Source organism: Sapajus apella, unplaced genomic scaffold (assembly GCF_009761245.1).
Source record: "Sapajus apella isolate SASKATOON/1434 unplaced genomic scaffold, GSC_monkey_1.0 scaffold41, whole genome shotgun sequence".
NCBI classification, from domain to species: Eukaryota; Metazoa; Chordata; class Mammalia; order Primates; family Cebidae; genus Sapajus; species Sapajus apella.
In genome coordinates, this window is record NW_022436981.1 from 15,093,174 (window position 1) to 15,113,835 (window position 20,662).

The 20,662-nt window shown below is 36.3% G+C and overlaps 1 protein-coding gene and 2 long non-coding RNA genes across 3 annotated transcripts in view; 2 read left to right on the plus strand and 1 right to left on the minus strand.

The window, feature by feature from the left end:
• LOC116565873 overlaps window positions 1-393 on the plus strand; it is a 2,951-nt gene extending 2,558 nt beyond the window's left edge. Inside the window, exon 2 of the long non-coding RNA XR_004275632.1 lies at window positions 313-393. This is a non-coding gene — a long non-coding RNA (uncharacterized LOC116565873). The remainder of the gene's footprint in view (window positions 1-312) is intronic.
• The window catches only part of PRIM2 (DNA primase subunit 2), a 329,319-nt gene that overhangs the window by 237,986 nt on the left and 70,671 nt on the right, over window positions 1-20,662 (plus strand). The window lies entirely within an intron of this gene.
• On the minus strand, window positions 5,347-16,960 carry LOC116565872. Its single transcript, XR_004275631.1, has 3 exons — window positions 16,949-16,960; window positions 13,679-13,682; window positions 5,347-5,456 (listed from the first exon to the last, which is right to left on the minus strand). It is a non-coding gene; the product is annotated as an uncharacterized LOC116565872 (long non-coding RNA).

Genomic DNA, 20,662 nt, shown 5'->3' on the forward strand with positions numbered 1-20,662 from the left:
TTTTTTTTTTTTTTTTTTTTTTTTTTTTAAGACGGAGTTTCACTCATGTTACCCAGGCTGGAGTGCAATGGCGCGATCTCTGCTCACCGCAACCTCCGCCTCTTGGGTTCAGGCAATTCTCCTGCCTCAGCCTCCTGAGTAGCTGGGATTACAGGCACGCACCACCATTCCCAGCTAATTTTTTGTATTTTTAGTAGAGACGGGGTTTCACCATGTTGACCAGGATGGTCTCGATCTCTTGACCTCGTGATCCACCCGCCTCGGCCTCCCAAAGTGCTGGGATTACAGGCTTGAGCCACCGCGCCCGGCAAGAGCATGTTTTCTGCATTATTTTTAGGGAAAGAATGTGTATCAAAAGGGGATATATTTTCTTGATAGAGGCAGATGGACTAAGAATAATGTTATTTTTTTTAGAAATATATTTAATATTTTAAGTGGCTTTTAGAAAAGATGGTGGAATTAAACTTGTTATTGGTTGGCATGTTTGAGCCATTTAAAATAATTTGTTAAAGTGGGGAATGCGAACCTTTATTGAGTCCTGCAGTATGTCTGGCACTTTGTGTAAATTATTTATTTATTTATTTACTTACTTACTTACTTACTTACTTACAGAGTCTCGCTCTGTTACCCAGGCTGGAGTGCAGTGGCGTGATCTCAGCTCACTGCAACCCCCGCTTCCCGGGTACCTGGGACTCCAGGTGTGCACCACCACATCCGGTTAATTTTTGTATTTTTAGTAGAGATGAAGTTTTACTACGTTGGCCAGGCTGGTCTGGAACTGCTGACCCCAAGTGATCCACCCGCCTCAGCCTCCCGAAGTGCTGGGATTATAGGCATGAGCCACCAAGCCTGGCCTACTTTGTATAACTATTCTTATGTAAGCTTTAGAAAATCACCATACAAGAATAGGTATAATTACTAGGATTTTGCAAAGAAACACCCTGAAGATCAGTGAGTTTACTGCTAGGTAGAAGCTCTGAGATTCACATGATTTTTCTGTCCATTGGTTAGGCCATACCACAAACACTAGATAAGCTTAAGTCTTTTTCCTTTAGAAAGATGAAAAATAAAAACAAAATATTGAAAGAAACAGAGAAATTGACATTGCTGAACACCTAGCTAACTTAATTATTCTACTTGAGCCCTAAGTCTGGCTAAAGGGGACAGAAAAAGCCCATGATCCTCATTTTTGGAAAGAAATATACTTTTATTGGACAAGAAGAACTTTCATTTTCAGATTATTTAAACTGTCTGTATACCAGTGTTTTGGGGACTGTCAGTAATCAGGAACACAATGCCACCATTCATGGTTGCCACAGTAAGAATAAAATAGCTTAGGAATACAGCTAACGAGAGGTGAATGAGCTCTACATTGAGAATTACAAAATACTGCTCAAAGAAATGAGAGATGATACAAACAAACGGAAAAACATCTCATACTCAAAGTTAGGCAAAATCGGTATTATTAAAATGGCCATTCTGCCCAAAGTAGTTTATAGATTGAATGCTATTCCTATCCAACTACCAATGACATTCTTCACGGAACTAGAAAAACTATTTTAAAATTCATATGGAACCAAAAAAGCCTGAGTAGCCAAAGTAGTCCTAAGCAAAAAGAACAAAGCTGGAGATACCATGCTGTCTGATTTCAAACTATACTACAGGGCTACAGTAACCAAAACAACATGGTACTGGTACAAAAACAGACACATAGACCAATGGAACAGAATAGAAAGCCCAGAAATAAGGCCACATATCTACGACCATCTGATCTTCAACAAAGCTAACAAAAACAAGCAATAAGGAAAGGACTCCCTATTCAACAAATAGTACTGGGATAACTGGTCAGCCATATGCAGGAGATTGAAACTGGACCCTTTCCTTACATCATATAGAAAAATCAACTCAAGATGTATTAAAGACTTAAATGTAAAGACTGAAACACTACAAACCCCGTAAGACAACCTAGGCAGTACCATCCTAGACATTAGAAATGGGCAAAGATTTCATGACAAAGATACCAGAAGCAATTGCAAAAAAAGCAAAAATTGGCAAATAGGATCTAATTAAACTTAAGTTTAGGAACTATCAACAGAGTAAACAGCCTACCGAGTGGGAGAAAATATTTGCCACCTGTGCATCTGACAAAGGTCTAATATCCAGTGTCTATAAGGAACTTAAAAGGAAAAAAATGTCCATTAAAAAGTAGGCTAAGGACATGAGCAGGTACTTTTCCAGAGAAGACATACATGCGTCCAACAAGCATAGGAAAAAAAGCTTAATATCAGTGATCATTAGAGAAATGCAAATCAAAACCACAGTGAGATACCATCTCATACCAGTCAGAATGGCTATTATTAAAACGTCAAAAAATAATAGATGCTGATGAGGTTGTGGAGCAAAGGGGACAGTTACACACTATTGGTGGGAGTGTAAGTTAGTTCAACCATTGTGGAAGGCAGTATGGCAATTCCTCAAAGAGCTAAAAACCGAACTACCATTTGACCCAGCAATGCTATTACTGAGTGTATACCCAGAGGAATATAAATCGTTCTGCCGTAAAGATATATGCATGCGAATGTTCATATTCACAATAGCAAACACATAGAATCACCCTAAGTGCCCATCAGTGACAGATTGGGTAAAGACAATGTGGTACATATACACCATAGAATACTCTTCAGCCATAAAAAAAACAACATCATGTCTTTTGTAGGAACATGGATGGAGCTGGAGGCCATTATCCTTAGCAAACCAATGGAGGAACAGAAAACCAAATGCTGCATGTCCTTGTTTATGAGAGGGAGCTAAATGATGAGAACTCATGAGCATAGAGAAGGGAACAACAGACACTGGAGCCTCCTTGAGGTTGGAGGGTGGGAGGAAGGAGAGAAGCAGAAAAAAGTATTGGTAGTAAGCTTAGTACATAGGTGATGAAATATCTGTACAGTAAACCTCCGTGACACTAGTTTACCTATATAACAAACCTGCACATGTACTCCCAAACTTAAAAAAAAGATATGATTCTTGACCTCAAGGAACATAGTCTATACTAGACTGTTATAACTTGTGTTTTAATATATCTATTGAATTGCCCTTATAATTAGTAATAACTTCTTTCAAAACATATACTACATTTTGTTAGGTTTAAATTCAAGTAAGTATTGGATATTTGGAGTTATTTCACAAAACGTAATAAATAAATGAATGTTAGTCTCCTGAGAGGGCAGTTCAACTTATTTTGGAAGGCACAGTGGTGTGGTGGGGGGAATGTAGACTTTGGAATCAAACCAGAGCCCTGCCCTCATTTGCCAGTTATTTGCCATATGACTTTGATTAAATTAGCCTCTCTGGACTTCAGTTTTCTTATCCCTCAAATAAGGATGATGAGATTGATATGAAGATTACATATGTTAATAACTCTTAGTATTGTGCTTATTGACACAGTTTCTGATACATAGCAAATGGTCAATAAAATGCCCTCCCCTAAGTTCTTATTTAATGTGGGATAGAAAGTAGTAAGTATAGTAGAAGAACAAGCTCAAGAGTAAGATATTATATCTACCTAGGAGACTTAGGGCTTCACGGAGAAATTGATATTTGAATTGAACCCTGAAGGATGGTAGGATTTGGATATACAGAATTGGGATGCATGAGTATTTTATGATCTGTGAAGTGTTTATATAAAGGTTGTTGGTAACGTAATAAAGGATCTTTTAAACCATGGGTTGGCTGAAGACATAGAACAATTTCTCAAGTGGAGAGTCTTATATTGAACCTCTGTAAAAGGTGAGAGCATGTTATTAAATTTCAGTGGAAGTATTCCTGCTGGATGCTGAGAAATTACAGGTTGATTTCATTGCTGTCTAGTGATCTTTATCTTTCTTAATACATAGAGAGAAGTTAGAAAATATAAATGGATGGTTCCTTTATACGTGTGTTTGTATTTATTTTAAAATGTCAGGTATCCAAAGCAAGTCGGTTGAGAGTGCTGAGCTGTCTTCAGGGTTCACTTTTCTAATCATTGCCAAGATGCTAACTTTTAGGTAGTCATTAAAGAGATACATTTTGGGACTGGGCATGGTGGCTCACACCTATAATCTCCGCGCTTTGGGAGGCTGAGGTGGGATGATCACTTGAGCCCAGGAGCTCAAGAGCAGCCTAGGCAATATAGCAAGACTCCCTCTCTCCAAAAAAAAAAAATAATTAGCTGAGTGTGGTGAAACACACCTGTAGTCTCAGCTACTTGGGAAGCTGAGATGGGATTGAGCTCAAGAGTTCAAGGTTACAGTGAGCTATGAGCAAGCCACTTCACTCAATTCTGGGAGACAGAGTGACACCCTGTCTCTTAAAGAAAAAAAAAAGTTTGGGCTTTGAGGTGATACAAAGATTTAAGATCAAGGCCTCTCAAATTTTTTATGTTTATCACACATTTTTGAATATTTGAATTTTTGGTAGCATGCTTCAAGTGTCTAAGTTGAATCTGTGGAAGTTATTATTGCAGAAATCGCTTGGGTCACCCTTCAGCACTGTGTCATCATCCAAGCAGAACTGTTGACTTCCTTGACTTCAGTGCTTACCTATCCTAGTAAATTGATGCAGTCTTCCTTTTGGTTTTACTTTGCGCTTCTTATATACAGCTAGTTATGCCTTTCTCATAATTATATTTAAGGACCTATTCAGGTCAAGGTGACGTTTGATTGATTTCACAATAACCATCTTTCCTCATTTTCAGCAAAGATAAATTTACTTGCTGATTTAAAATAATTGAAGAATTGGTTTAGAAACATACATAAGATGCTTGACAGGATAGATCCTAGACAACATAGATACAGGCATTCGACTTCCCTAAGGCAGTACTGGCATACCTAGAAGATACTGTGGGGTTTGTTCCAGACCACCACAATAAAACTTAAATAAAGCAAGCCACACAGTTTGCTTTCCCAATGCATGTAGAAGTTATCCGTATACTATACTGCAGTCTGTTAAGTGTGCAATAGAATTATGTCTAGAAAAACAATGTAGATAACTAATTTAAAAATACATTTTTTTTTTACTAAAAATGGTAATGATCATCTGAGCCTTTGGTGAGCCTTGCCTTGATGTTGATGACTGCTGACCGATCAAGGTGGTGGTTGCTGAAGGCTGGAGTGGCTCTGACAATTTCTTAAAATAAGACAACCAAGAAGTTTGCTTTATCGATTGACTTTTCCTTTCACAAAAGATTGATCTGTGGCATACAGTGCTGTTTGATAGCATTTTACGTATAACATAACTTCTTTCAAAATTGGAGTCTATCCTCTCAAACCCTGACGCTGTTTATAAATTAAGTTTAATTAAGTTTATGTAATAATCAAAATCCTTTGTTGTCATTTCAGCAGTGTTCACAGCATCTTCACCAGGAATAGCTTCCATCTCAAGAAATCACCTTCTTTGCTCATCCATGAGAAGCAACTCTTTATCCATTAAAAAGTTTTATGATGTTGCAGGAATCACCTTCGTCACATCTTTAGGCTCCACTTCTAATTCAAGTTCTCTTGATATTTCCACCGCATCTGTAGTGACTTCCTTTACTGAAGCCTTGAACCCCTCAAAGTCATCCATGAAGGCTGGAAATTAACTTCTTCCAAACTCCTGTTAATGTTGATACACTGATCTCTTCCCGTGAGTCGCAAATACTTTTCATGACATCTAGAATGGTGAATTCTCTCCAGGTTTTCCATTTACTTTGCCTAGATCCATCAGAGGAATCACAATCTATGGGAATGATATCCTAATGAAATATATTTTTTAAATAATAAGACTTGAAAGTCAATATTATTCCTTGATCTATGGGCAGCAGAATGGATGTTGCGTTAAGAAGCATGAAAACATTAATCTGATCATACATGTCATCAAAGTACTTAGGTGTCTAGGTACGCTGTCATGAAGCAGTAATATTTTGTGAGAAATTCTTTTTTTCTGAGCACTAGATCTCAATAGTGGACTTAATTATTCAGTAAACTCTGCTGTAAACAGATATGCTGTTGCCCACATTTTGTTTGTTCCATTTGGAGGTCACAGGCAGAGTACATTTAGCATAATTGTTAAGGGCCCTAGGGTTTTCAGGATGGTAAACTGGCTTCCACTTAAAGCCACCAGTTACATTAGCCCCTAACAAGAAAGAGCCTGTCATTTGAATCCAGGCATTGACTTCTCCTTTCTAGCTGTGAAAGTCCTAGAGGAAGTCTTCTTCCAATCTAAGGCTGTTTTATGTAAATTGAAATCTGTTGTTTAGTATAGCCACCTTTATCAGTTCTCTTAGCTAGTTCTCCTGGTTGACTTGCGCCAGCCTCTCCATCAGTACTTGCTGCTTCACCTTGTACTTTTATGTCATGGAGACAGCTTCTTTCCTTAAACCTCCTGAACCCACCTGTGCTAGCTTCAAACTTTTCTTCTACAGTTACCTCACCTCTCTCAGCCTTCATAGAATTGAATAGAGTTAGAGCCTTCCTCTGGATTAGGCTTTTGCTTAGGGGAATGTTGTGGCTTGTTTAATCTTCTGTGTAGACCACTCAAAGTTTCTACACATCAGCAAGAAGCCTGTATTGCTTTTTTTATCATTCACTGGAGTATCTCTTTTGATTTCCTTTAATAACTTTTTCTGTGCATTCACAGCTTGACTGTTTGGCACAAGAAGCTTAGCTTTTGGCCTATCTCACTTAGCTAACTGACTCATAGAGGCTAGCTTTGAGCCATCTTTGCTTTGCACATGGCTTCCTCACTAGCCTAATCATTTCTAGCTTTTTATTTAAAGTGAGAGATGTGCAAGTCTTTTTTTCACTTGGTCACTTAGAGTCCTTATTAATTGGCCTGAAGGTTATTAAGTGGCCTGATTTCAGTATTTTTGTGTCTCAGGGAATTGACAGGCCCGAGGAGAGAGGGAGAGACAAGGTTATGGCCAGTTGGTGGAGCAGTCAGAACCCATTCAACATTTATCGACTATGTTTCCTGTCTTACATGGGTGTGGTTTGTGACACCCCAAAACAGTTTTAGTAATATCAAAGATCACTGATCACAGATCACCAAAACAGATATAATAATAAAATATATATAATGAGATAATAATGAAAAAGTTTGAAATATTAAGAGAATTACCAAAATGTGACACACAGATACGAAGTGAGCATCCTGTTGGAAAAATGGCATGGATAGACATGTGATGCAGGGTTCCACAAACCTTCAATATGTAGAAAATGCACTCTTTATGAAGCACAGTGAAATGCGGCACAATAACATGAGGAATGTGGGTATTCTTCTTAGATAGTTTAGCGCTCCAGGAAACATCTTCGTTCTTTATATTTACACTCTTTAGGTAATCTCATCCTTTTTTATGGCTTCACATAGATCTATATGCCAATGACTCCTAATAGCATGTTTTCAGTCTAGCCTTCTCCCTGAGCTCTAGACCCAGATATCCAAGTGCCTCTATAGATGATCTATGTTCTAGACTATATAAACACTGTAATACTTAGGAGCTATCTCGGGCTTAAAGTGCTTAAAACTAAGCTCTTGGACTACCATTCTGCCCCAAATCAATCCCTTCTGTAGTCTTTCCCATCTCAGACAATGGCAGTCCCATAGCTTTAGTTGCTGAGGTTAAAAACCTTGATGTATATAGGCTTTGACTCCTTTCTCTCATACCTATGCTGTCAGCAAGTTTTTTTTGGCTCAATCTTGAAAGTATTTCATCATCATCCAGTTTGTACTTTCATAGTATTGGTCCTTTCTATCACCATCTCTTACCTAATTATTGCAATAGCTTCCTAATTCCTCCTCCAGCTTCTGTCTCAGAAGATTTGATCAATGTCATTATAAGCGGAGAGTATAATGGCCACTGTTTGGGCCATTTTTTTTCCCCCCAAAAAGGGGATTTAAAATTTCTTCAAGTCCTAGGACAGACTCTCTTAATACACTGTAGAGTTTCATGTCTCATGTCTTGAGAGAGGTGATTTTCTCCCCTATGTATAGTAAAGTGACCATCATATTAAGAGCTTTTCAGTATAGCCCCTGTGAATATCTAATTTTGAGAACAGCCTGTTGATGGACTTACATATCTTAAATATGTTGCTAATCTTAAAGTAATGAGAATGAAGTGTACTCACTATTGGAAGTATACAGAACATAATCTTTTTAATCATTTAGAATGAACTTCAGGATTTGGAACATGCTTCAGGCTGATCATTAGGAACATCAATTATCATTGCATAGTAAAGGAAGTGCTGGTTAGTAGAGATTTTCAGTTGAGTTACTGTCAAAAAAAGCCACATTCTGTCTTCTAAAATTAAAAATAGTTTGTTAATTCTTTCTGGTTATTTTCCCCTCTGAAATTTGGGGCATAAGCTCACCTAACTGATATTGTGGTGGCAATGATGGTTGACTAGATTTCTATATTACTTAATGGCAGATTTTATATATTACTTCAAAAAGGGAAGTTCAGTCATTGAATGTTGCGAGCACTTTATCTGACTTGTATATGCCTTCGCTATGTATGTATGTATGCATGCATGTATGCATGTATGTTTTTGGAGACAGAGTCTCGATTTGTTACCCAGACTGGAGTCTAGTGGTGCGATCTCAGCTCACTGCAACCTTCGTCTCCTGGGTTCAAGCAATTCTTCTGTCTCCAAGCACTTCTCTTGTCTCAGACTCCCGAGTAGCTGGGACTACAGGCACACGCCACCATGCCTGGCTAATTTTTGTATTTTTGGTAGAGAGGGGGTTTCACCATATTGGTCAGGCTGTTCTCAAACTCCTGACCTCAAGTGATCCACCCACCTCAGCCCCCCAAAGTGCTGGGATTATAGGTGTGAGCTGCCACGTCCAGCCAGCCTCAGCTTTTTAAATTTTATGTGTATTTTCCAACCATGTAGACATGAAGTCCTTTCTGGTTTAGTGGAAAAATAAAACATACTAATGAGAATGTCTTTGGGACTTAATTATGTAGATTTAAAGGAGTGATGTAGTTTTAATTATGCCCTTTAGCTAGTGTACTTACATATTAAACTCATTCATGTCTCCATTTCCCTCTGAAACATTGTTTTTCTCAAGCCCTAAATTACTAATCAGCTCATGGGTGTACCTGAAGGTTATGTACGTTAAGTTGAAGGTTGCCAAAGAATGTGTTTAAACTATTAATCCAAAATATACAGTTTATAGTTAGAAAAAAGTGGCCCATGGGTTTACAGTGTTTTTCACTGGATTGACATGGAGGAAATTCCAGCCTTGTATGTATCTGTGTTCCTTTGTCTTTCTCTCCCCAAATAAAAAACATCCTTTGATTGGAATGCATTGAAACATGTAATATATTGTTTCCCTTTGGCTATTTTATTAAACTCAGGGAACTTGAAGTAAAATAATAATAGTAATATGAAATTACAATTTTTCTTCTTTTACCTTTTTACTTTTTTGGTTTGTTTACTTTTATTATAGGCTTTTTAATAGAAAAGTAGCTACCCTGAAGCTATGAAATGATTTATTCACTTTAGGTCAAAAATTAGGAGGCTACCAGCCCCTATTTTATAGGTAGCTTTGTTTTTATTTGTGAGAAGCTAGATAGGGAAAATTCTTGGTAAATTTTAAAAAGGAAGGCTCTGAAAATGTTTTGAGGCTAAATTTTCTCTTAAATAATAGTAAAAATGTAGAATTTATAATAGGAATCAGTAAACTTTCTTTGAAGGGCCAGATTGTAAATAAGTTTTGCTTCATGAACCATGTGGTTTCTGTTGCATTTACTCTGCTGTTGTAGCATGAAAGCAACCATCAGTATTTAAACAAATGGACGTACCTGCATTACTATCACAAAAACAGGCAGCTGTCTGGATTTGGCCTGTGAACTGGCCTTCTCCTAATTTAGAATGTGGATTCCTTAAATTTTTTTTTATTCTTTTTTCAAACTGACGTTAATACCTGACATGTGTTTTAGCTACTTTTATATACTTTTTCTCAATGATCATCATATAGTTTATGAAACAAGTGGAGAAAATACTTTTAAAACATTTAACATTATGAAAAATTCCAAATGTATACAAACACAAATTCTCACATTTCTGTCATCATACTAAACAGTTACCAGTATTTTCTGTATTTTATTTATTTATATATCCCTTTTTATTCTTTGTGTTTTAGCTGTTTTTGAAGCAAGTTTCAGACTAAGTCATATGCTGCTCTCTCTATATAAAGAGATTTATTGTGAGAGATTGGCTCACGTGATTATGAAGGCTGAGAAGTTCTGTGATCTGCTGTTGGCAGGCTGTAGACTCAGGAAAGCCAGTGGTGTAGTTCAATCTCAGTCCAAAGGCCTGAGAACTGTGGGAGCCAGTAAGTCCAAGTCCAAGGGTCAGAGAAGACCAGTGTCTCCGCTCATGGGATCAGGCAGACAAGAGAATTCTCCCTTCACCTTTTGTTCTATTCCGGCTGTTAACAAATCGGGTGCTGCCCTCCCACATTGGGGAGAGTGATCTTTTTTACAGAATCTGCTGATTCGAATGCCAGTCTCATCTGGAGACACCCAGACACACTCCAAAATAATGTTTAGCTAAATATCTGGCTACTCTGATTTAGGCAAGTTGGCATGTAAAATTAACCATCACAGGTGCCTGTATAGGCAGTATGCACCTCTAAAAAAAAAAAAATAGACACTTCCTAACATAATTGTAGTATGATTGTCTTATGACTTGGCAAAATTAGCAATAATTTTTGGTGACATCAGATATCCAGGTCATGTTCAGATTTCTCCAGTTGCTTAACAAAAATTTTGCTTTTGTTTATTTTTACATCTGATTTGTTTGAACTAGGATTTATGTGAGGTCACATGTTTGATTTGGCTATTGTCTCATACCTGTTTTAGTAATCCCTTACTCAGCTGTCTTTTCCTCTTGCCACCCTTTTTTGTTTTTGATTTTTCAGTCCATTAACTTGAAGAAATAAGCCAGTTTTATAAAATGTTTCATATTTTGGATTTTTTTGTGGTGTCGTTTGTTACAGTAAATTCTATTTGTAAATGAAATTAGCTCTAAAGACTTATGTAGATTCAGGGGTGAGCTTTTTGGCGGATCATTTATAAGTGGTACTTTGTTTTTCATATTGTGTCACATAGGAAGCGTATTGGGTAGCAGTAGTTTGAACCCTCCATTGTAAAGTTCACCAACTTTTAATGTAATGGTTTGTCTCTTGAATGATCTTTCCAAAGTCACTTATACTATTTTTATGGCTAAAGTTATTAGCTGGCACTCTTCTGTAAAGAACATTACCAGATTTTCTTAAGGGTTTGGTTTCCTCAAATACAATTAATAAGGGAGATAATATTTTTATTCTATTCTGTAGCTTAGTATTGAGACCAAAAAGGTTTAATGAATTACCCAAACATATAAACTTTTTACCCTATATAGCTCAGAATCAAATGTAAGTTTTTGATACCAATTCTGATTATTTCTGATGCAGTGCCAATGGGACTCAGTGAATTGATGTTGTAACAGGTTCTTCTTTGTTGTTTTATGTATAGCTTATAAGTTAAGGGATGAAAAATGGGATGATTTAGGATAAACCCCTTTCCTATTTTCTGTATAAATTCAGGAAAGAATAGGTAATTTCATCTGACAAACTACAGATACAGTTTTCAGAGCAATTAACTGCTTGGAAATACAATTGCTTGGCTTCAAATACTTGCTCTGCAACTTAGCAACTGTAACCAGATTGTTGGCAGTTTCCTTAACCTTTCTGTGCTCCAGTTTCTTCATCTGTGAGAAAAAGATCCTAATAGTATGTATCTTAAAGGGTTGCTGTGAGGACTAAATAAAGTTAATACAAAGAAAGTGCTTAGTACAATGCCTTGTACATAATAAGTACTCAATACCATTTTGCTTTTGAGAAATAAAACAGTCTTATGGCTATACCTTTACTTCTACCAGCCGTCCAAACCAAATATTATAATTTTAATCAACATGGGGATTAGAAAAAAAGAAAAAGAAATATTGTAATAATCATAAACTTGTAGAGAGTGGTTGAGATGATGTATGAAATGTGAATGTGTTTTAGATTTTTTTATGTTTGAGTTTCTTGATGACTTAATATTTTTTGATTTTATGATATAAAACCATTCTGTTTTTCACTTTGACTACAGTGTTCAATATAGTACATGGTATATTTAATGCTTTTGTAAGATAAGCTTTGTGTGGGATTAGTTTGCCCAACTGTAGGCAAATGTAATTGTTCTGAGCATGTTTAAAGTAAGCTGTGATTTTCCGTAGGCTGAGTGTATTAAAATTCATTTTTTGATGTGTGATATTTTTAAGTTAACAATGGGTTTATCAGGACATAACCCCATCATAAGTTGGGGAGGATTTCTACTTTGCTTTGGAGTCTTAAAGCTTTTCCCCAAGTGGAGAAGGAAAAATCGTCAAATGTACTGCCATATATTCACTAGGACATAAAATACGTTACTGTGGAGTATGTGAAAAAGCAGAATGCCCTTTGCCTTTTTTCCCTGTTTTTCATTACCTACTTGCTAGAGTTATAGATAGTATCACTTGATTGAAATTGTGTTTATAATCACATCTTAGTCATGTTTGAGGAGATTTTTTTATAGACATATTTTAAAAGATCCTTTTAGCAGGCTATCTTTCATCATTTAAAGAGCAAGGGAAATTGTATTTTGCCAGAAGTACTGGAGTGAAGTCTGCCTATAACTATAATTTTGCATTATTTTTTCATAGTTGACATCTTAAAATGTGAGCGAAGGTGTGTGTATGCATTTGGTTTTAGACTGTTTCTGTTTGTTTATAGGCATTTCTTGTCAGATTTGTTGTACAACATTATGAAAAGCTTTTTGGTATATAGTTCCTGAGCTGTCAAAAGTATCTGACTTTTTGAGTATGACCCAAAAAAATAATTCAAAAGGACAGTTGTGTTATAAATATATGGTCTATATTATTTAAAAATTTTCTAAGTATTTGACCACATAAATCAGAGTGGGTATGCCCAGTTCAATTTTCTAGATGGATAGGTAGGCAAATGCGTTTTTCCGTGACCAATATTGTCATTTGTTATTATGTCATCAAATGCAATGAGTAACTTGGTTTCGTCACTGTAAAGATGCTAAACCTTCTTTTATTGGTCTTTTCCCCTCATTGTTTACATGAGATTACATCACCTAATCTGAGATAGGAGGAGCTGCCATCTGAAGAACGGAAGGTTTGCAGGCTCCTTAGTGTCAATATTTTACGGGGAGACCCCTCACTATTTATTATTTATTCCTTGAAACAGCTTTTCAGTATTACTTGTTCACTGCATGCCCTAGCATTTCTGTATTTGAGAATGAAACACTGTTATAGAATATTCTGATAGAACAGAATAAAATTAGAAGCAGCAATCATGACTTTTCTGTTTTAACAGTTTTGGTTGTCAAATAAAGGAAAATGTATAGAAAATTCTATTCATACGAAGATATTAAGGGAATAATAAAAATGGTGAGCAACCATGTGGTTAAATGCAAAGATTGGAGCACTAAGACTTAAAGGGGGTGTGCCTCACCAGGTACTTTGCTACAAATACATGTGCTTTCATCTATGCTGGTTGAAGCCTGAGCATTAGAAAGAAAATTGGATCTAAAGGCTAAAGGCCACAGGCCAGGCCTTTGCACCCTCCTTGGGAGCTCTGAAAGCTTTTTACCCTCTCTGGACCTCTTGTGTTCTCCCCAGCTAAAGGAAAGAAAGAATGTCTGCTTTTTGATGAGGATCAAGACTTAAGTAAGTTTTCTATAAGTGGAAGTTCTTTCTGAAATTCAGACTGCTATTGCACCAAAGTTAGGATGAGCTATATTGATTATGAGAGAGTACAGTGATGATTATTTGGGTCTATTAAGATTTAACGTGTTAATTTTATTATTCTGGTCCAGATACCTTCCCTAAGGCCTGCCTTGTGCTTTCATTTGTATATGGGAATAATAATCTCTGTTTTTTATGGGTTCTTGTAAGGAGCAGGGATAATGTCTCTCAAGTGGCTGACACACTGCTAAGCACATATAGGCGCTCTGTGCGTGGTAGCTGTTGTTAATTAAAGAATTTATTGATAGTTAAAACAGATACTATTTTATGCATGTTAATGTAAAAGGAAGTGAATGAGCCCTATTGTATATGTGCTGCCATAGCGAGCACAATAAATGAGTCGTTTTGATAGTAGGAAAAGATATTAACAGTAAGAGGCATTTGTGGAGAGCATAATTTTCTAATTTTTTTTAAGTAATGGGATTAGTCAAAAATTGTTACAAAATTAAGTAAACAATACTGATTTTTCTTGAAACCAAAACACTGATAACTCCAAAAGTAAGGAAATTCTAAGTCTAGATTTACTTACGATCTTTCTTTTCTCCCTGAATGCCATCATCTATGTTCATTACTCAGACTTTTTTGAAAATAGAATTTGAACATAAAGTTGTAGAAGTATAACTGAATGAGGAAAACACATATTGAGGTTTATATTTTGTCTATCAATTCTAAGGTGAATTCACCAACCTTCAGTTTTTATTTCAGTTCTTACCCTTTGCTGTTTAACTTTATTAGTTATTCTTGCCCATTATTTCTTTGTGGACGTGGAAATGAATTGTATGTGCATGAGAAACCATATTTTTAGTTTGTTAAGTCATCATGGCAGCTGCTGAGCCGTGGTGATATCTTTAAGAAAGGTAATAGAAACACTTGTCTAAAAAAAGTGATAGGAATCTAAGTTAACTGACGTGAAAGAGCTGCGTATAGGTCTCTTTATTGTGCTATTTTATATATGTTTATAATGAAAGCCAAATGCCTTTGTTTCATCTTTTTGGTTTGATGCCTTGTCAGTATCACAGAGCAGGAAATGAATTTTATCATTTGTTTTGTGATCACCTAATTAGCAAATGTCTTTAATTTCCTTTTAGAATTCGTGAACGTGATTGTATTTTCCTATACATTATCAATAATAATCTTGGCTATCCCAATTCTCTATATGCTACTGACTTTCTCTTCACATATATAAACAGTACTGTTTTTCTAACATTAAGATAATTTTTCTGATTGTGTTGTCAAATACTCAGGAAATTAACATTGAAAGGATGGATTCTTTTCTGGGGATTCTAATAAAAATATATGACGTGGCTTTCCATGATGTAAAGCAGCCATAATATATGTAAAATAGCACCTAGAATGGAGTAAGCTCTCAATAAGTGACAACTATTATTATGGTTAGAAAATAAATTTTCTTTGGCAAACAGTAAATCACATATTTTGAACTCTGCATTCAAGATTATTGTTTAACTTGAATTTTACAATCACGATTTTATGACTGATGAGAAGATAAGTTTCCACTGGTCATCAGTTTTTAGTGAGAGACTTCAAGAAAGTGTGTAAACTTTCTTTATCTTCAGGTTGTAAAGCTGAGGCACATTTTTAAAAATTAAAGTTACCATGAAATTGGTGTCATTCCTAAAATTTCTCTTGCCAGCAAGATATGCACAGGGGCAATTTACACAGAATTTTATTGGAAAAGAAAATCTATTTGATTTACATAATGATAAAACAGTAAAGAATGCTTGTGTTCCTCTCGTTCCCTCATATTGAGGTATCTAAAACCCAAATAGAAAATACATGAAAAGCATTTTCTCATCTTTTTTACCTTTTAATAATTTCCCTTTGGAGCACCTGTCATTTCTTAAAAGATTTTGCATGCACTTAGAATTTTACTACATTATTATTTTGAGCTTTAAGATGGCAAATTAGAAATGGCATATCTTCTTTAAATTATTATCAAAGCAAAAGTTTCTTCATAACAGTAAGGTAATGAATAAGAATTATGTTTTTTCCTTCATGACCTCCCTACCATGTCTATTATTATACAGAACAAAAACAACAGTGAAAGCTGGGTGCAGTGGCTCACACCTGTAATCCCAGCACTTTGGGAGGCCAAGGTGGGTAGATTTCCAGACAAGCCTGGCTAACATGGTAAGACCCCGTCTCTACTAAAAATACAAAAACTTAGCTAGGTGTGGTGGTATGCGCCTGTAATCTTAGCTACTCGGGAGGATGAAGTGGGAGAATTGCTTCAATCCAGGAGGTGTAGGTTGCAGTGAGCTGAGACAGTGCCACTGCACTTCCAGCCTGGGTGACAGAGCGAGACTCTGTCACAAACAGACAAACAAAAAACCAACAACAGTGATTGCGTTCTCTTCTTATGTAAGAAGCACAAGTCAGGCTCACAAAACAGAAATTATTTTTAAGGGTTCCAGCAAATTTGGCAAATTAGTCATTATTAACTGGGTTCATAGTCTCCAAAGACTTAAATTTGTAACTCTACCTCTAGTTGATGAGAGAAAATGTGTAAGACGCCTGAACTGTTTCAGTCATCAAGATGAAGCTGTCTTGATTGATGTAAAATCTGTGAGAGGAACCCCTAGTCTCTCCTAGTTCTGCCTCTGTGTCAGCACCTATATGTGTTAAATACTTACCATCTTACTTTGTATTTGCTGAAATGTTTCTCTGTATTTGTTTTATTGTTCATGAATATTTTGTATCTCCAACTACAATTTTTAAATCCTAGATTTATTTTTAAATGTATGCTTTTTATTTCTTACCTGCTTCGTCAGTGTTCAATATAGTACTCTAAAGTCTATTTCTTTAAGGGAAGAAAAAGTTTAATTAATGAACAAGGTGCTGTCAATGTAGTATAGCAAAAAAAGAAGAAAAGGCAGATTAAAGCTCCTTTTTATTTTGCTTTGTTCAATCCCCAGTTGAATAGAATAGTGTTGAGCAGCAGCCAAAACCATGGAATTTACGATTACTTGTTTCAATATTGAATGAAGGCTCAGCTCAGAGAGATGGGTTTTAGTGCATTTTTTTCCCTTAGTGGAATTAAGGTGACTTTCCTTTGCACATTGCATCACCTCAATTTAAGAGCTAAACAGCTTGGGCTTGTTGGTTGGGTAGCTTAATTTTGCAGGTTTGTGGGACATGATATTTTCATAACAGAAGGGAAGAGTAGATAATAATCCTCTGAACCTTTAAGGAACTGAGATTTAATAGTACATTACACATTTATATGCAATTTTGTGTGCAAACCTGTGGAATTTAATTTATAGTTTTTGAAGATCCTCACTATCAAGCACAATGGGCATAAAGCAGAGAGATTTAAGGGAATAGAGAGATGTCCCTGCCATCACAGTTCACTGTCCAGATTGGATGAATATAGCTAAGAAAGAGAGACCAGATCATGTGATGGGGGTACATCCACTGTTTAAACAAGTCAGAGCAGCACATTTTGTGAAATGTGAATTGTTTAGTAGTATAAGGTAAAACAAATTCTAGCCTTTTTAAAAATCACCTAATGTTGTAGCTGCTTGGGAAAGGGCTCTCATTATCTGCTACTACTTAAGTTTCAAAAGTGATGTTGTGCTTTTCTTTAGTTACTTATTTATTTACTTTGGTTAGAGACAGTGTTTTACTCTGTCCCTCAGGATGGAATGCAGCGGCACAGTCATAGAGTAACCTCACTATATGTGAGGGTAACCTCACTATATGTGAGGTTAACCTCAAACTCTTGAGCTCAAGTGATCTTTCTCCCTTGGCCTCCCAAGTTGCTGGGATTACAGGCATGAGCCACCACACCTGGCCTATACTTTGATTTATTTAGAAGCAAATTAATACATCAACTTGACTTGGGGATTATTGTTATTCAACAAATTACTCTTTAAAGCTGCATATCAAAATATTATTATTCCTCTGATGTCCTATAATGATAGAACAATAATGAGAGACGTGTGTTATGTTTCTCATTATTGTTTTATTATTATAGGGCATCAGAGGTAGCTTTTGAATTTTAAAGAAAATTCATCTACATGTGAGCTGGCTACTGGAGTTGTGATCCTAAAAGTTATCCTGTCAGAGCACCATGCTCAGATTTGCATAGCCATTCCATTTAAATGATTAAATTTGAATTAATATATATTAAAGTTCTTCAGGAACAGCATTTCTTTATAAAACAGAATAGAAAATAATTCTTATTTTATATTCAGTTTGTGACATGATAAACCAAAAAAGAGAACTACTGTGGAAATTTTATATAACAGTGTGGTAATTTAAAGATAATTCATAAAAGCTTTTAAGGATTATATATGCATGTATGTGTGTGTTTCAGGAGAAAAGTTGTTTCATGTGATAATCTATTCAGGTAAAATTATAAGCAATTGGATTTTTCTTTGGAAGATTCTAAGTGTGATATAACATAGAAAAACAAATACAGGCAGAAATATCCCTTAATGTAATTAAATAGCATAGTGTAACATCCTTAACACACATACATAGTGTTTCTGCATGGTTTGGTAGTAGAGATCTATTCTTCTGCTATGGCATTGGAGAAATAATCTTCCTATTACTCAGAAAGTTTAGCAATAAAATGATAACTCTAGTAGTGAGGCAGGAGAATAAGCTATTAAGGCAGGGAACCTAAGGCCAATTCACGCAAACTTCTTGTAACTGAATTCTAGGACTTCATTTGCATAAGGTGCCTATTCTTGCCAGCCTCTGATTGGCCATGAGGCAAACCTGCACTCCGGCATATGACTAGTCCATTCTAAGACCTTCTTTTGTGTAAGGTGCCAATCTAGCCAGTCTTTGATTGGCCATGGGCCAGTTCACTTTGACCTCTAATTGGCATGAGCCAGCCCTTCATTTACATAGGGTGTAACCAATGGGAGACCTCTAGAGGGTACTTAAACCCTAGAAGACTTTGCTACCAGGGCTTTTGAGCCACTTGCTTGGGCCACTGCCATTCTGTGGAGTGTACTTTCACTTTTATTGCCTCCCGCTTCAATAAATCTACACTTTATTTGCTTGTTCGTGCATGCTATTCATTTCTTTGTTCAATGTGCCACGGACCTGGACAACTCATGATCAGAACCTTGTACCCAGTAACAGTACTGAGAAAAATATTGTAAATTTATTTAAAGTCAACTAGTTTGCAAGTGGCTAATTTTATTTTTCTAATAATTACTTATAGGAAATATTAGGAAAAGGTAATTTCTGTCATCATTACCACCAACAATAAATATTTGGTGTGTGTGTAATGCAATAGCCAGGAAAGAGGGAGACTGAGACCTTAGGGGTCTGAAAAGGAGTAAGGACCAACTTCAGGATCCCCTACCCACTCTGCTCTACTCTTTTTCCAGTAAGGCAGAAATTTTTTTTTTTAGCTCAGGCCCAGAGGAGAGACTGTGAAATGAAAAATTACAGTGTATCATTTATTCAGTAGGTATTAGGTGGAATCATATGAAGTTGCTGTTAATGTAGATCAAAAATAGTACAATGTCATGGCAGTTTCACATAGCTCCATCTAATATTTATAGAGCTACTTGTATGTCCTGGGCATTGCTGTGGGTGTTTAAAGGTATAGAACTTAACAAAATAGACCAAATCTCTGTTTTCCCAGAGTTTGCATTCTCATACAGCCTCCAGCCAGACTGCTCTCTTTACCCTAGAGTCAGGTATACCCAACTACCTGCTCTCTATCTACCCTTGGATGCCAAATAGGCTCCTCAAACATAACGTGGACCAGACCAATCTCCTGGTGGATGAACAATACACTTAGATTTTCTTCCTGCTTTGTAGATAGAAATCAGGGCTTAGAAGGACCATGAATGTATGATCTAGCCCAAGATCCATCTTTTCATTTCTTTCTCACTGTCAAGTTAATAGGCAATAAATAAGGTAGTAATTTCTATCACACTAAATAGTGATTTTTATCTGTGGAATTGTAAAATGTACCCAGACATGAAAATGGAGGCTGGTAGACTGCTGAACACAACTATGATGTATTTGCTTTTTATAATGCATTGCGACAAGCTATTCTATATCCTTCACTACACATAGTAAATAGCTGAGAGGTGTTATGATTCGGTAAATGAGCTCTGGATAGGGAATCAACAGACCTAGACTGGAGTTGTAGATTTGCTATGGAGAGACTCTGTTATTCAGCTGGCCATCACCAAATAGAAATAAGTTAACTATTCCTACATACTTAAATGATATTGTGAAAAGAAATGAGGTAATTACCAAGTGGGTGGAAAATTTACTCTTGAGGAGTGAGAATTGACAGATAAAATATAGGTGGTTTTAATACTCATTTTAATTCAATCTGTATTTTTTTGAATAAGGTATTATAGACTTCAAAACTTTGGATACATTTTAAAGTGTATTAAATTGTCTGATTTTTTTTTTTTTTTTTTTTTTTTTTTTGAGATGGAGTGTTGCTCTTGTTGCCCAGCCTGGAGTGCAGTGGCATGAGCTAGGCTCACTGCAACCTCCGACTCCTGGGTTCCAGCGATTCTCCTACCTCAGCCTCCCAAATAGCTGGGATTACAGGCACACAACGCCACACTTGGCTAATTTTGTATTTTTAGTAGAGATGGGGTTTCACCATGTTGACCAGGCTGGTCTCAAACTCCTGAGTTCAGGTGATTCACCCGCCTTAGCCTCCCAAATGCTGGGATTACAGGCGTGAGCCACCATACCCAGCCTAAATTGTCTGACTTAGTCTGCACTCAGTTTATTTTTCCCAGCTGTTCCTGTTCTTTTAGCCATGCTTATGATAATATACCCCTGAT